The sequence below is a fragment of the Sciurus carolinensis genome, chromosome 2 (genome assembly GCF_902686445.1).
Source record: "Sciurus carolinensis chromosome 2, mSciCar1.2, whole genome shotgun sequence".
Lineage (NCBI taxonomy): Eukaryota > Metazoa > Chordata > Mammalia > Rodentia > Sciuridae > Sciurus > Sciurus carolinensis.
Genome location: NC_062214.1, coordinates 105619008 through 105634689, shown reverse-complemented (window position 1 = coordinate 105634689; position 15682 = coordinate 105619008). Strand labels below are relative to the sequence as shown.

Here is a 15682-nt window from a genome sequence, read left to right as displayed (position 1 = left end):
ATATATCTTATTAACCACTCATATATATGATATATAAAGACCTCAATAAAATTACAAATAATCCAACTATAAAATACAATTAGAACAAACATTTCTTCAAAGAAGATATACAAAAGGTCAATAAGCACATGAAAAGATGATCAACATCTTCAGTCACTAGGGAAATGCAAATCTCTACCACAAAGTGATACCACATCACATCTAATAAGATGGTTCTAATCAAACAACAGACAATAACAAGTGAAGGTGTGAAGAAATTAAGATCCTCATATATTTGACAGTTATTTAAAAAGTTAAATATAGAGGGGTTTCAAGATGGCGGACTAGAGGGCGGCTGCATTTCATGTTGCTCCAGGACGCAGGATTCAAAAGAGGAGATAGTGAGAGACTTGGGACCAACTCAAAGCCACTGGGTTAGTCTCTTCCGTTGGGGAGGTGTCCCGGATGGGGCGGTAGCCCCGGAACGCAGGGAACTTTGTGAAGTAGAGTTGCTCGGCGAGACGCCCCGCCCCCCACAGGAGCGGTAAACACGGACAACTGGGATCATCATAGAGGAGGCGGCTCAGCACAGCGCTTGGACTCAGAGCAACCACTGGGGCTCCGGGCGGCTGCCTGAGGAGGAGCTGCGTGGCGAGCTGTTTGGACTCAGAATGACCGCTTCTGAACACCAGGGGTGCTGCCTGGAGGAAGAGGAGGAACGTGGCGGGTCGCTTAGTCTAGGAGTGACTGCATCAGAGCTACAGGTGGTTGCCAGAGGAGGAGGCGAGTGGTGAGTTGTTTGGACTCAGAACGACCGCTTCCGAACACCGGAGGGTTGCCCGGAGGAAGAGGAGAAGCACAGCGGGTCGCTTGGTCTAGGAGTGACTGCATCAGAGCCACAGGCGGTTGCCAGAGGAGGAGGCGAGTGGTGAGTTGTTTGGACTCGGAACGACCGCTTCCGAACACCGGAGGGTTGCCCGGAGGAAGAGGAGAAGCACAGCGGATCACTTGGTCTAGGAGTGACTGCATCAGAGCCACAGGCGGTTGCCAGAGGAGGAGGCGAGTGGTGAGTTGTTTGGACTCAAAGCGAACACTCCTGAACACCCCGGGGGGCTTCCCCGAGGAGGAGGAGGAACAGGGTGGGTCACTTGGACTCAGAGGGACTGCCTAGGGCTACGGGCAGTTGGTGGGAGAAGGAGACGCAAAGTGAGTTGCTTGGACTCCTAGTGATTGCATCGGAAACCGGGCAGCTGTCCGGAGGAGGAGATGTGTGGTGGGTCTCTGGGTCTCAGAGCTATTGTACAGGGATCCAGATGGTGACTCAGAGGAGGGGTCGCATAGCCAGGCGATTAGGTGCAGAGCAGGGTCCTAGGACCGGCTTCTTGCTGGAAGAGCCGCACAGAGACACGCCTAGGGGCGGAGCGAAGTTTCCAGGACTGTGGGCAGATTCTCTGGGAGAGGCAGCCTAAGGAGACTCGTCTGCGAAGGGTGAGGCTCCCAGGCCCAGGAGGTAGGTCCGGGCCCCTGGGAACATTGCAGAGGAAGACAGCCCAGCCCAGGCGGTAGTTGTAGATTGAGGGGAACCTCTAGGAGGGGAACTGACCAGCGAGACCTCCCCACTGGGTGAGACTTCCCTGCCGGGTGAGGTTTTCCCACAAGGACTATAAAACCAGAGACACAGGCAAAAACAGGCCTTGCCTCAGCCTGCAGCCTAGTTCCACTTTGGATGACCATTGGTCAACAAGTGGAGGCACCTCTGCCCACTATCAGGGAATATACCCACCTGAGGGTCACCAACCCTAGAGAGGCAGCTTCCTTGTGGAGCACCGCATTATCAACATCCTCCAAGACTTCAGGCTATTGAAGGATAAGAGGGGATATACTAGCAATCTTCAAAGACATTATAAGTCAATAGAGGAAATCTGCAATATCTTAAGGACCCACTGATTCCTGAACAATATGAGAAAACAAGGGAAGAAAATGCCCCAAACAAATCTAGATGTTACATCAATAAAATCCAACAACAGCATGGCAGAAGAAATGACAGAAAGGGAGTTCAGAATGTACATAATTAAAATGATCAGGGAAGCAAACGATGAGATGAAAGAGCAAATGCAGGCATTGAATGATGAGATGAAAGAGCAAATGCAGGCATTGAATGATCACACCAATCGACAGTTAAAAGAGCAAATACAGGAAGCAAAAGATCATTTCAATAAAGAGTTAGAGATATTGAAAAAAAAACAAACAGAAATCCTTGAAATGAAGGAAACAATAAACCAAATTAAGAACTCCATAGAAAGCACAACCAATAGGATAGAACACCTGGAAGACAGAACCTCAGATATTGAAGACAAAATATTTAACCTTGAAAACAAAGTTGAACAAACAGAGAAGATGGTAAGAAATCATGAACAGAATCTCCAAGAAATATGGGATATCATGAAAAGGCCAAATTTGAGAATTATTGGGATTGAGGAAGGCTTAGAGAAACAAACCAAAGGAATGAACAATCTATTCAATGAAATAATATCAGAAAATTTCCCAAATCTGAAGAATGAAATGGAATATCAAGTTCAAGAGGCTTATAGAACTCCAAATGCACAAAATTACAACAGACCCACACCAAGGCACATTATAATGAAAATACCTAACATACAAAATAAAGACAGAATTTTAAAGGCTGTGAGAGAAAAGAACCAAATTACATTCAGGGGGAAACCAATACGGATATCAGCAGATTTTTCAATCCAGACCCTAAAAGCTAGAAGGCCCTGGAACAACATTTTTCAAACCCTGAAAGAAAATGGATGCCAAAAATCTTATACCCAGCAAAACTTACCTTCAAATTTGATGACGAAATAAAATCATTCCATGATAAACAAAAGCTAAAAGAATTTACAAAAAGAAAGCCAGCATTACAGAACATTCTCAGCAAAATATTCCATGAGGAAGAGATAAAACACAAAGAAGCAAATCAGCAAAGGGAGGAATTATCCTAAAGGAACTGTCAAATAAAGGAGGAACCAAGTTGTGTCAAAAAATAAATAAATAAATAAAATTTAAAAAATGAACCAAATGACCGGGAATACAAATCATATCTCAATAATAACCCTGAATGTGAATGGCCTGAATTCATCAATCAAAAGACATAGACTGGCAGATTGGATTAAAAAGAAAGATCCAACAATATGTTGCCTGCAAGAGACTCACCTCATGGAAAGAGATATCCATAGACAAAAGGTGAAAGGATGGGGAAAAACATACCATGCACATATATCCTGCAAAAAAGCTGGAGTATCCATCCTCATTTCAGATAATGTGGACTTCAAGACAAAGTTAGTCAGAAGGGATAAAGAAGGACATTTCGTACTGCTTAAGGGAACCATAAATCAGCAAGATATAACAATCATAAACATCTATGCCCCAAACAGTGGCTCATCCATGTATGTCAAACAAATCCTTCTCAATTTTAGAAACCAAATAGACCATAACACAATAATACTAGGTGATTTTAACAGGCCTCTCTCACCACTGGACACATATTCCAAACAAAAATTGAACAAAGAAACCATAGATCTCAATAACACAATCACTAATTTAGACTTAACAGACATTTATAGAATGTATTATCCAACCAAGAGCGAATATACTTTCTTCTCAGCAGCACATGGATCCTTCTCTAAAATACACCATATATTATGCCACAAAGCTAATGTTAGCATATACAAGAAGATAGAGACACTACCTTGTGTTCTATCAGATCATAATGGATTGAAGTTAGAAATAAATGAAAGAGTAAAAAACAGAACTTATCCAACACCTGGAGATTAAACAATATGCTATTATATGATGAATGGCTAACAGAAGATATTAGGAAGGAAATTTAAAAATTCTTAGAGGTAAATGAGTACAAAGAAACATCATATCAAAATCTCTGGGACACTATGAAAGCAGTACTTAGAGGAAAATTTATTTCATGGAGCGCATTTAATAAAAGAAGTAAAACTCAACAAATAAACAACCTAACGCTACAGCTCAAAGCCCTAGAAAAAGAAGAATAGACCAACACCAAAAGTAGTAGAAGACAGGAAATAGTTAAACTCAGAGCTGAAACCAACGAAATTGAAACAAAAGAAACAATACAAAAAATTGACAAATTAAATAGTTGGTTCTTCGAAAAAATAAACAAAGTTGATAAACCTTTAGCCACACTAACAAAGAGAAGACGAGAGAAAACCCAAATTACTAAAACTCGGAATGAACAAGGAAATATCACAACGGACACAACTGAAATACAAAACATAATTAGAAGCTATTTTGAAAATCTATACTCCAACAAAATAGAAAATTTCGAAGACATCAACAGGTTTCTAGAGACATATGAATTGCCTAAACTGAACGAGGAGGACATACACAATTTAAATAGACCGATTTCAAGTAATGAAATAGATGAAATCATCAAAAGCCTACCAACAAAGAAAAGTCCGGGACCAGATGGGTTTTCAGCCAAGTTCTACAAAACCTTTAAAGAAGAGCTCATTCCAATACTTCTCAAAGTATTCCATAAAATAGAAGAGGAGGGAACCCTCCCAAACTCATTCTATGAAGCCACAATCACCCTGATACCTAAACCAGACAGAGACACATTGAGGAAAGAAAATTTCAGACCAATATCCTTAATGAACATTGACGCAAAAATTCTCAACACAATTTTAGCAAATCGCATACAAAAACATATTAAAAAGATAGTGCACCATGATCAAGTGGGTTCATCCCAGGGATGCAAGGTTGGTTCAACATCAGGAAATCAATAAATGTAATTCACCATATCAATAGACTTAAAGTCAAGAATCACATGATTATTTCAATAGATGCAGAAAAAGCATTTGATAAAATATAGCACCCCTTCATGCTCAAAACACTAGAAAAAATAGGGATAGTGGGAACATTCCTTAACATTGTAAAGGCCATCTATGCTAAGCCCATGGCTAATATCATTCTAAATGGTGAAAAACTGAAAGCGTTCCCCCTAAAAACTGGAACAAGGCAGGGATGCCCTCTTTCACCACTTCTTTTCAATATGGTCCTTGAAACTCTAGCCAGAGCAATTAGACAGACCAAAGAAATTAAAGGGATATGAATAGGAAAAGAAGAACTCAAACTATCCCTGTTTGCTGATGATATGATTATATACTTAGAGGAACCAGGAAATTCTACCAGAAAACTTTTAGATCTCATAAGTGAATTCAGTAAAGTAGCAGGATATAAGATCAATGCACATAAATCTAAGGCATTTTTATACATAAGTGATGAATCTTCAGAAAGAGAAATTAGGAAAACTACCCCATTCACAATAGCATCGAAAAAAAATAAAATATTTGGGAATCAATCTCACAAAAGAGGTGAAAGACCTCTACAGTGAGAACTACAGAACACTAAAGAAAGAAATTAAAGAAAACCTTAGAAGATGGAAAGATCTCCCATGTTCTTGGATAGGAAGAATTAATATTGTCAAAATGGCCATACTACCAAAAGTGCTATACAGATTCAATGCAATTCCAATTAAAATCCCAATGATGTACCTTACAGAAATAGAGCAAGCAATTATGAAATTCATCTGGAAGAATAAAAAACCCAGAATAGCTAAAGCAATCCTTGGCAGAAAGAGTGAAGCTGGGGGTATCGCAATACCAGATCTTCAACTCTACTACAAAGCAATAGTAACAAAAAAGGCATGGTATTGGTACCAAAATAGAAAGGTGGATCAATGGTACAGAATAGAGGACACGGACACAAACCCAAATAAATACAATTTTCTCATACTAGACAAAGGGGCCAAAAATATGCAATGGAGAAAAGATAGTCTCTTCAACAAATGGTGCTGGGAGAATTGGAAATCCATATGCAACAGAATGAAACTAAACCCATATCTCTCACCATGCACGAAACTAAACTCAAAATGGATTAAGGACCTCGGAACCAGACCAGAGACCTTGCATCTTATAAAAGAAAAAGTAGGTCCAGAGCTTCAACATGTCGGCTTAGGACCAGACTTCCTCAACAGGACTCCCATAGCACAAGAAATAAAAGCAAGAATCAATAACTGGGATAGATTCAAACTAAAAAGCTTTCTCTCAGCAAAGGAAACTATCAGCAATGCAAAGAAAGAGCCTACAGAGTGGGAGAAAATCTTTGCCAATCATACTTCAGATAGAGCACTAATCTCCAGAATCTATAAAGTACTCAAAAAACTCTACACCAAGAATGCAAATAATCCAATCGACAAATGGGCTAAGGAAATGAATAGATACTTCACAGAAGATCTACAACCAACCAACAAACATATGGAAAAATGTTCAACATCTCTAGTAATAAGAGAAATGCAAATCAAAACCACCCTAAGATTCCATCTCACCCCAATTAGAATGGCGATTATCAAGAATACAAGCAACAACAGGTGTTGGCGAGGATGTGGGGAGAAAGGTACACTCTTACATTGCTGGTGGGGCTGCAAATTAGTGCAGCCACTCTGGAAAGCAGTGTGGAGACTCCTTAGAAAACTTGGAATGGAACCACCATTTGACCCAGCTATCCCACTCCTTGGCCTATACCCAAAGGACTTAAAATCAGCATATTACAGAGATACAGCCACATCAATGTTCATAGCTGCTCAGTTCACAATATCCAGATTGTGGAACCAACCTAGATGTCCTTCAATTGATGAATGGATAAAGAAACTGTGGTATATATATATATATATATATATATATATATATATATATATATAATGGAATATTACTCAGCCATAAAGAATGATAAAATTATGGCATTTGCAGGCAAATGGATGAAATTGGAGAATATCATGCGAAGTGAGATAAGCCAATCTCAAAAAAACAAAGGACGAATGATATCGCTAATAAGTGGATGATGACACATAATGGGGGGTGGGAGGGGTTAGTGTTAGGGTTAGAGTTAGGGTTAGGGAGGAGGGCAAGAATGGAGGAAGGAAGGACTGTATAGAGGGAAAAGAGGGGTGGGAGTGGTGGGGGGGAAGGGAAAAAAATAACAAAATGAATCAAACAGCATTACTCTATGTAAATGTATGATTACACAAATGGTATGCCTTACGCCATGTACAAACAGAGAAACAACATGTATCCCATTTGTTTACAATAAAATAATTTTAAAAAAAGTTAAATATATAGGGCTATCACAGAAATTCCACTTACAGGTATGTAGCCAGAAAACAAAAACATATCCATTCAAATGCTTGTCTACAAATATTCATAGTAGCATTATTTATAATAACCAAAAATTGGAAACAATTCAAGTGACCATCAACTGATGAATGGATAAACAAAATATGATATGTCCATTCAAAGCAATGTTATTTAACCATAAAAAGAATGAAGTGGCTGGGGTTGTAGTTTACTGGTGGAGTGCTTGGCTGGCATGCATAAAATCGTGAGTTCAATTGGCAGTACTGAAAATTAAAAAATTAAAAAGAAAGAATGAACTTATATAAGATGCAACATGGGTGAACGTTAAAAAATATTGTGCTGCGTGGAAGGAGCCAGACACAAAAACCACGTACTATATGATTCAGTTTACATGAAATGTCCAGAATAGGCAACTCTATTGAGATAGAAAATAGATTAGAGGTTGCCAGGGGCAGGGGAAAGGAGGAATGAGGAGTGATTGCTAATGGATGTGGGGTTTCTTTTTGGGGGGTGTTAAAAAGGCATTGCACTCCCACATGGTGTTGGATGTCAACTCTATATATACCAAAAACATTGAACAGTATTTTAAAAGAGTTAAATTTTTGATAAATGAATAAATCTCAGCATAGCAGTTATGGTGAAAAAAATGTTAGTCTTTTTGTTCTTATGTTGCAAATAGCTTCTACTTGGTAATGTAACATTCATTTATTGTGGTTTTTAATTACATATAAATTTTTATAATTTATAGTAAAATATCAACTTTTTCTCTATGATTTTTGGATTTGTTTCATATTTAGCAAGTCCTTTCTCTAGTTTTGTGGAAATATTCATTTGCCTTTTCTTACGATCTCTTTTTAAGATTTAGATATTTGATTCATTAGGAACTTTTTTAGTGAGCAATGATATGTGAACTACAATTTCAGCTTTTTTTCCTCAGATAGATAGATAGTTGTCTCAACTTGGTTATTTAATAATTTATCCTTCCCCTGTTGGTTGAAGTGCCATCATAATTATATTTTAATTTGCACATATACCTGTGTCTGTGTAATTTTTTTTCTGTTCCACTGAGTTGGTTGCTTTTTCTTGAATTACTACAGCACAGTTTTGATTGTTGTTGCTTGAAAATACATGCAATTATATGGAATAAGAAAGAATTACTTTCTTTGCCCAGAACTTTTCAAACTAGTGCTACATTAAAATTCTAGATGTTGTTTAAAGCAGTCTTTTATATCCCCACCAAAAAAAGAGCCCCGGGAATTTAATTACAGTTACACTGAACTTAGAGATTAATTTGGAGGTCATGAACATATTTATTACATTGAAACTCTATAAGAATAAAATCTCACTCTTCATTTACTCAACTCTTGTGTTACATTTTTCTAAAGAACACTATAGTTTTTTTTTTTTCATATACATCCAGCATATTTCATGTTTATCCTCAGGTAATTTATGTTTAATTTACTCTCATGAATAGAATATTTTTCCTATTACATGTTTCAAAAATATTTGTGTGTATAATAGGCATACAAGAAAGGTAGTGAATTTTGAATTATTTTGTTAACTGCTAACATTGCTATTCCTAATGCTTTTGCTTTCAAAAAAAATGTATAGTGTTTGCCTCCTTCTTTCTAATATTTATGAGCATATTTCATTTTCTTGTCTTATTGTATTAGCTAAAATCATGGTAAATAATAGTAACAATTGATGACTAATATCCATGACTTATTTTTCTCCTTTAAAAGGAATTCTTATAGTATACCATTTTAAAACTATGTTAAATTTTGATATCAGAAATTTACATATTGATCATGTTAAAGAATTATACTATTCTTGTTTCATTTCACAGCTATAATCAAGATGTATTTAAAGTATTTAAAAGATCGCTTGATGGTGAATACCTTCCTAGTAATCATCTCTGTGTTATTGCTCAAGGTTTCCATTCAATAAATATGTACTTAGGTACTCTCCTGAGCTTTAGGGCTACCAATGAGGTCCGTGCTACCTTGCACTCACTATGAAAGGCAGTTATTTTAACCCATTTTTATTACTTTGAAGAAGCTATGGGACATAACACAACAATGAACTACAAAAACAATGGTACTCAGTGGGAGAGAGAAGGACACTTGAGGGTCTTGTCACATGGGAAGGAGGGGTGGCAGGTGTGGCACATATAATTTAATAGAGCTTCCCAGGGGATTGATATATCCACTATTGTACCCTGGACTTTAGTAGTATCTAACCTTAATATAAAGTTTTACAGGTTTTTCCATATAAAACTTAGATAACATTTTCTCAAACCTAATTTACTTTGCTCCTAACAATAACCAAGTTAAACATTATCTCAGTACTAAAAGAGAGGAAACTGAAACTCAGAATTGCTAAGATCCTAAAGCTAAGTTTAAAAAGCAAAACCTGTGTACTTTGCATTTACCTTAATAAAATAATTGAATAACATCTGATTTAAAACTGTTCATAATCTTTGTCTGAAAAATAAAAAATTCTTGTTTTCATCTTTTACCCAATCCTTCCCATTCTCTACTTATGCAGGAGATTGACCTGCTCACCGCAGCAGACCTTCCCAACCACTACTTTATGCATCCTCTTAAGTGCAGACTTACCTAAGACCAGTCTTGCAGAAAAGCCCATTTCTGTCTCACACTGACTTGTGATGATCAAGGGGCAAGGGAGGAAATACTCAGACAAGGGCCCAAGTCTATGTGCAGTTTGGAAAATGTTGACTTTCTGTCCAGTCTTCAAGCCTTCAGCTCTTACTGGGGAGTCAGAAACCTTAACTGACTTTGTAGATAGTTACAGTCTATAGCCTCAAACCCAGGGCAGTCTGCTCCTCTGGAGTGGGGTCTGCCTCCCTCCCAGAGTCTTTTTCTTCCCTTACACAGCACATGTAGGAGACCTTTTAAGTTAAGGAAGTTATATTTTTCTGCCTGCCTCTTTGCTACTTAAGGAATTCCAAAAGAAGGAAAGTGATAGAATGAACTCAGGAGGCTGGATAGGCAATTCAGTCTCTTCTGAAAACCGCCCCAGCTCTCAGTGCTAAAATGGAATCTTGAGAGCTCTTCGGCATATTAAATATTCATCAAAAGCCAAACACTACTTTTTCAACATTTGACTAAATAATAAAAGTATAGATTTGTCCCATCTCTACTCTTGGATTGCTCGGTTATACATAGCACTAAATTACAGTTCTAATGAAGTCAACTTAAAACATGAGGAAAGAATCCTTTGTAGTTTATCCCTGCTTTTCATTTCCTCTTAATTTAGCCATAAACTAAACGGATTCATAAAATCTTTATAGAGGGTAATAAAGTGATGTTTTTAATACAAAGGTTGCTTATGTAATTAAGCATACATTCTGTGACATTCTGTGTAATTTGAAATGGTTTCTGTGAAATGAACAAATACTTATATCTATTTTATTTCTCCTTCCATTAGTGACAAATAATAAAACAAAAAGAAAAAGAGAGAGTAAGTTCCGCCAATGTGAGTACCTACAATTCAGAAATCGAAACTGCCGATGTTGCTAAAGACTTTATCTTTTTCTTGGAAATGTGCCATTAAAGTTAATTAGATTTCTCATTTGCCTTCCATTTCACTTGTCTCTCTACTTCCCCTCCATGCCCCATCCTAGAAGAACACGACATAAGTTGTGTTGAAATGGTCTACATAATACAAATGAAGACGCTAATCCTAAGAAAAAAGAAGTGAGGCTTAGCACACTCCCGGGTGTAGTTTCACCTATTGGGAGGCTTGAGCCCTGGATCCTGGTCCCAGTATAGGCAACAGAGGTGAGACCGTTTTAAAAGGAAAAAAGGGGGCTGGGGATATGGCTCAGTTGGTAGAGTGCTTGCCTTGTAAGCACAAGACCCTGGGTTCAATCCCAGCACCACAAAAAAAATAAAATAAAATAAAAGGATGCACAGAAGGAGAAAAAGAATAATGAAGTGGACATTCTTATGATCCTACAACTATTACATTATAAATTGTCTTAAAATGACCGCTACTTCAAAGCTCATCCTGACCATAAATAACACCTGATTCTCATGATCCCCTCCTCCCATTTTTATCACCTAGCTGTCAAGATGTGATTCCTTACTCTGAATGAGCCACTCTCTTTTATATTTCCTGTTAACATTACAAATCAAGTAAAATGGCAATGCTGCTGTTGTCCAAGAGTATTGAGAGAAGAAGTCACTAAGCTGGATTTTTCCAAGTTCATTGAGTTTTTGGAAGCAAGCACTGATGATGGGAAACTAAAATCACCTAATTTTGCATGGATGATAATGGCTGTGTAAATTCATTTTGTGTAGTTTCTTCCTTATCTGCACCACATTAAGAAAGGCCAGAGTTCCCTAAGCATTTCTAAAATAATGATTTTGAATAATTTCACTGAGAGTTTTTTAGCATCCATCAGCATTTTCTGTATAAATGTCAGGCTGAAAAGATATCACTGAACAGTTGTCTCAAAAGATTTTAGATAAAATATGATGAGTTTCCAGGTCTGTTTTTCCTATGGGTGTAAGCAGTGATCAATGAATGGGAATAACTTCACAATTCACTACATAGTTTCAGTGCTGGAGAACTGTCAGGTGTGTGAGGGAGGAAAGGCCTCTCACTGAGGCACTTTGAGTACCTGCAAGTCTAGGAGGCAGACTGGCTACCCTGCATCACTAGATGAAAACTGGATTTCCTCTTATTTTCTCATCTATATTTGGCTTAATGAGATTTTGTTATTCCTCTGGAAAACAGAAATTTCCCCTGCCTATAGATGTAATTATAATAATAATTTCCAATTTTCTTCTGGGCATCCTCTTATGGTCACCATGCCAACACTTTAAACTCCAGTTACTCAAAACCAAACTCCGTTATCCCCTTTCTGCAAATATATTTCACCTCATGTGTTGCCATCTCTTATAATAACTTTTTTATTAAATCCGATCAGACCAAGAAACTTGAAAGAATCTCCCCCACTGACCTACCTAACAACCCTGCTGTATCCCCTGGTATACATCCCTACTTTTCCATGGGTGCCACCTCCCCTGAAGTAATTTTCTGTCCTCACCCATACACTAGCACCCTTGCTTCTGAGACTTTTTTCTGCTCCAAGTTCTTCCTCCCTTTGGCTTGAGAGCTGTTTCTCTCTCAAAAGCATTTTGATAATCCTTTCCTCAAAAATCTATCTTTCAAGAGCTTTGTTATAATCTGTGCCCTCAAAAATCTGTCTTCTAAATACCCAAGAAAAATATTCAGACTTAGCTCATGCCAATTAAGAAATGTCATACAACGATCCTATCCTGTCTTTTCAGTCACATCTCCTATTACTTTCCGCCAAGAACACTAATCATGCCCCAAATATACCATGACCTTGCATCCTCCTTTGCCTCAGTTGGTCCCTATAACCAGACCTTTGCAACAGTCACTTGTCTTTCAATGTGCTTTGCTCATCATAAAATCTTTTAGGACCTTCACCTTTATTCATTAGTTCTTGTTCTATACATCCACAGAATTTTTCCTCTACCTATGGACTTGGAATTTATAGCATTCTGCCATGTGTGATGTTAGTTCCTTGTACATCTGTCTCTCCAGTTAGGTTGCTCACACTTTCATTATTCCATCCATCAAAAGACTCCAGGATTCCTGTCCCAGCCACTATTCTAGACAGTAATAACACAAAGATTAGTTTTTTTCTCTCAAGGAGCTCAGTCCATGTAAGTGATAAAATATAAATAAAGTTTTGTGGTGCAATAAGTGTAATAAGGAAGTTCAAAGGAAAGAGAATAAGGAGAGAGTGTGATAAGTTCCAGAATGCGATTCAGAAGACTAGGTTCAAGGTCTGGCCCTGCTATGTAGCTGAGTTATAATAAGCCAATCTTCTGTGGAAATTTTCTCATTTGCAAAAAGAAGATCTTTACCAAATAGTGTTCTATGAAGACCAAAATAAAATAAAATAAGTCCCTTCTCCCCAGTTGGCTTCCCCAGAGGTTGAACTATATCAATCAACCTTTGCCTTTTGACTTCCAATGAGGCTGAACCAGTAAGAGGCACCAGCAGGAAATCAGAGAGAGGGAAGAGGATACATTGTGATATTTATTTTTCTTAGATCCCTTCCTGCAGTCACCTCAGGTCAACAGAGTCCCTTGACTAAAGAATAGCTCCTGCAAGATGGTTGCTTTAGCTGTCTCTTGTCTCCAGATTCTGCTAACTATTCCCTCCTCTGGCTCCTTGCAACTAGGGGTAGCAGAGTCCCAGGTCTTCTTGCACCCTACCCATTTCTCCACAAACGGTCTCTTTATTAGTTCCCCAAATTACCCAAGTCAAGCATGCCATCTGTTCCCTGCCAGAATTCTGAATGATAAAACTGCTTTTCAAATTTTAAGTTGCTGTCTAAATGCAAGGTATTTCTCATTTATCTCTGCACAGTGCTTTACACAAAGCAGATTGATGCTATTAATAACAAATGGTGAAACGAATGTATGTGAGGATGAACGAGTGAATGATCCTACCCCCTCTCACTTTAGTGACAGTCTTATCTCAGGGATATATCTTTGTCACCTTGATTGGATTTTGTAATGTTCTGATTTGATTTGGGAGATCCCTTGTTCCCTGGGAACTCACTGACTCTTAGACTATCTGCAGAAATCTAGGCCTTTGTGTTTCTGGTGGTTTGACTTGAAAGGGTTAGCTTTGTTTCCAGGTTATAAGAAGCCCACATCTTTCTTCTACAGCCTGTACACTTACCTCATATCAAAAATGGATTCCTTTTTGTGCTTATTTATATCTTTGTTCTTCAACATAAAAGCTGGCAAATAAATCAAAAGCAAACTGACTGTTTCCTTACTATGTGAACCAAGAGCATATTTAAGGAATCAGCAGTCAAGACCAGGCTAGTTTTTCCAAAGCACAATAAATAAACATGGGACAAATAAGTTCTTGTTCTGCCCCCTTGTATAGGAAGAAGCTCAGCCAATGAGTGGGCAAATGACCTAAGCAAAAATAATCACAAAATGCGGCAACTCGGTATTGACAAGGAGCTGAAATCATGGCTAATCTGGCTTTCGTTATTTATTTATTTTCAGTAATTATAAACTATTCCTGTCTCCTGAATCTCCACCTATCTTAATGATATAGGGAATAAGCATTTTCCTTTTATTTTAATATGACAGTTACTGAGGTTGATGGCTTATAAATGAGAAACTGACCCATGGAAATCGTCTTTAGAAAACATATTTTTGAGTAAACATATTTAATAGAATGCCTTGGTACTGAGTAGGTATTATTCATTAGCAAATAATTACATAACTGGAATTCTTAATTAAAATTTGTGATGAAAAATGAATTTGTTTATTTTGTAATTATGACCCAGAAATTCGGAGCATATTGTGGTAGTTTATGAACATAATTCCAAAGATCTTAATGTAGTGAAAGAACTCATAAAGTCTTTAAACACAAACTCTTGGAGGAAACACACACACACACAATGTGTGTATGGATCCAGAAACAATAAGATTTGAAAAATCAACCATTGAATACAAACTTTAACATGCAAATATTCAAATTTAATGGTTGTGTGATATTGTTAAAAACCTCCGATGGATCCTCCTGGACCTCTCTGGATTTTCCAGGAAAGCTCTCAGCCAAATACTCTTTTCTTTTAGCTTTGTAATTGAAACACAAAGTTGATGGCAAATGCTCTTAGGCTTCTTTTCTGACTTTCCATAAAAATATAAGTTTGAGGTGATCTTTTCAACATATTTCACAATTCAAGCTTCTGAAAAACAGTCACTGAAGAACTCATCCTGGTTGGCCGTAGAAGGAATCAGATCGTGTTTAAATCTAACTTGGTTTCTGTGACCAACCTGGTAAGAAAGTTTGTCATAAAAATGTATAGGTCTGAATTGTTTGTACTTGCTGACTGGCAATTGATGGTATGGTCCAATACCAGAGGGACTTGGGAACAAGTAAAACTTGGGTAAAACACTTTATAGTACCAAAGGTTAGACAAACTCGAAGTATCTCCTGAAACTTAGGACATACATGAAACTGTTGCAACTGCAACTGGTGGAAAGATTGTACCTGCTGTCACCTCATTTGTGTCATTGCTGACTCAGTGACACTGTATCACTGTTATCATTGCAAGACCCAGATTCAAACACCTGTTAGACAAATGTAGTTCCCATGTGCTGCTGGGTCTTGCTGCAGCATCATGCTTTAATAGGTATGTGGGATTTAGACAACCCCCTATTATTACAGCTGAATTCTCATAGTGTTTGCTATTGATTTTTAGCCTAGGATATCAATTTTCTCCTGTCCCCCATATACATATCACTCTTCACTCCCTTGCCTATTAGCAGTGTAAGTTTTTTGATAATACAGACAATGTTCAAAGTGTCCATAAAAGTGAGCATCCTATCTGAGAAAGCAAAGAGTAAAGAAAAAAAATCTATGTTTTGAATGCCTTAATTTGG

General features: G+C 37.7%; 1 long non-coding RNA gene across 1 annotated transcript in view; it reads right to left on the bottom strand.

Moving 5' to 3' along the window:
- LOC124977424 (uncharacterized) overlaps positions 1 to 15682 on the bottom strand; it is a 65826-nt gene that overhangs the window by 45430 nt on the left and 4714 nt on the right. The gene's annotated exons all lie outside the window — the stretch shown is intronic.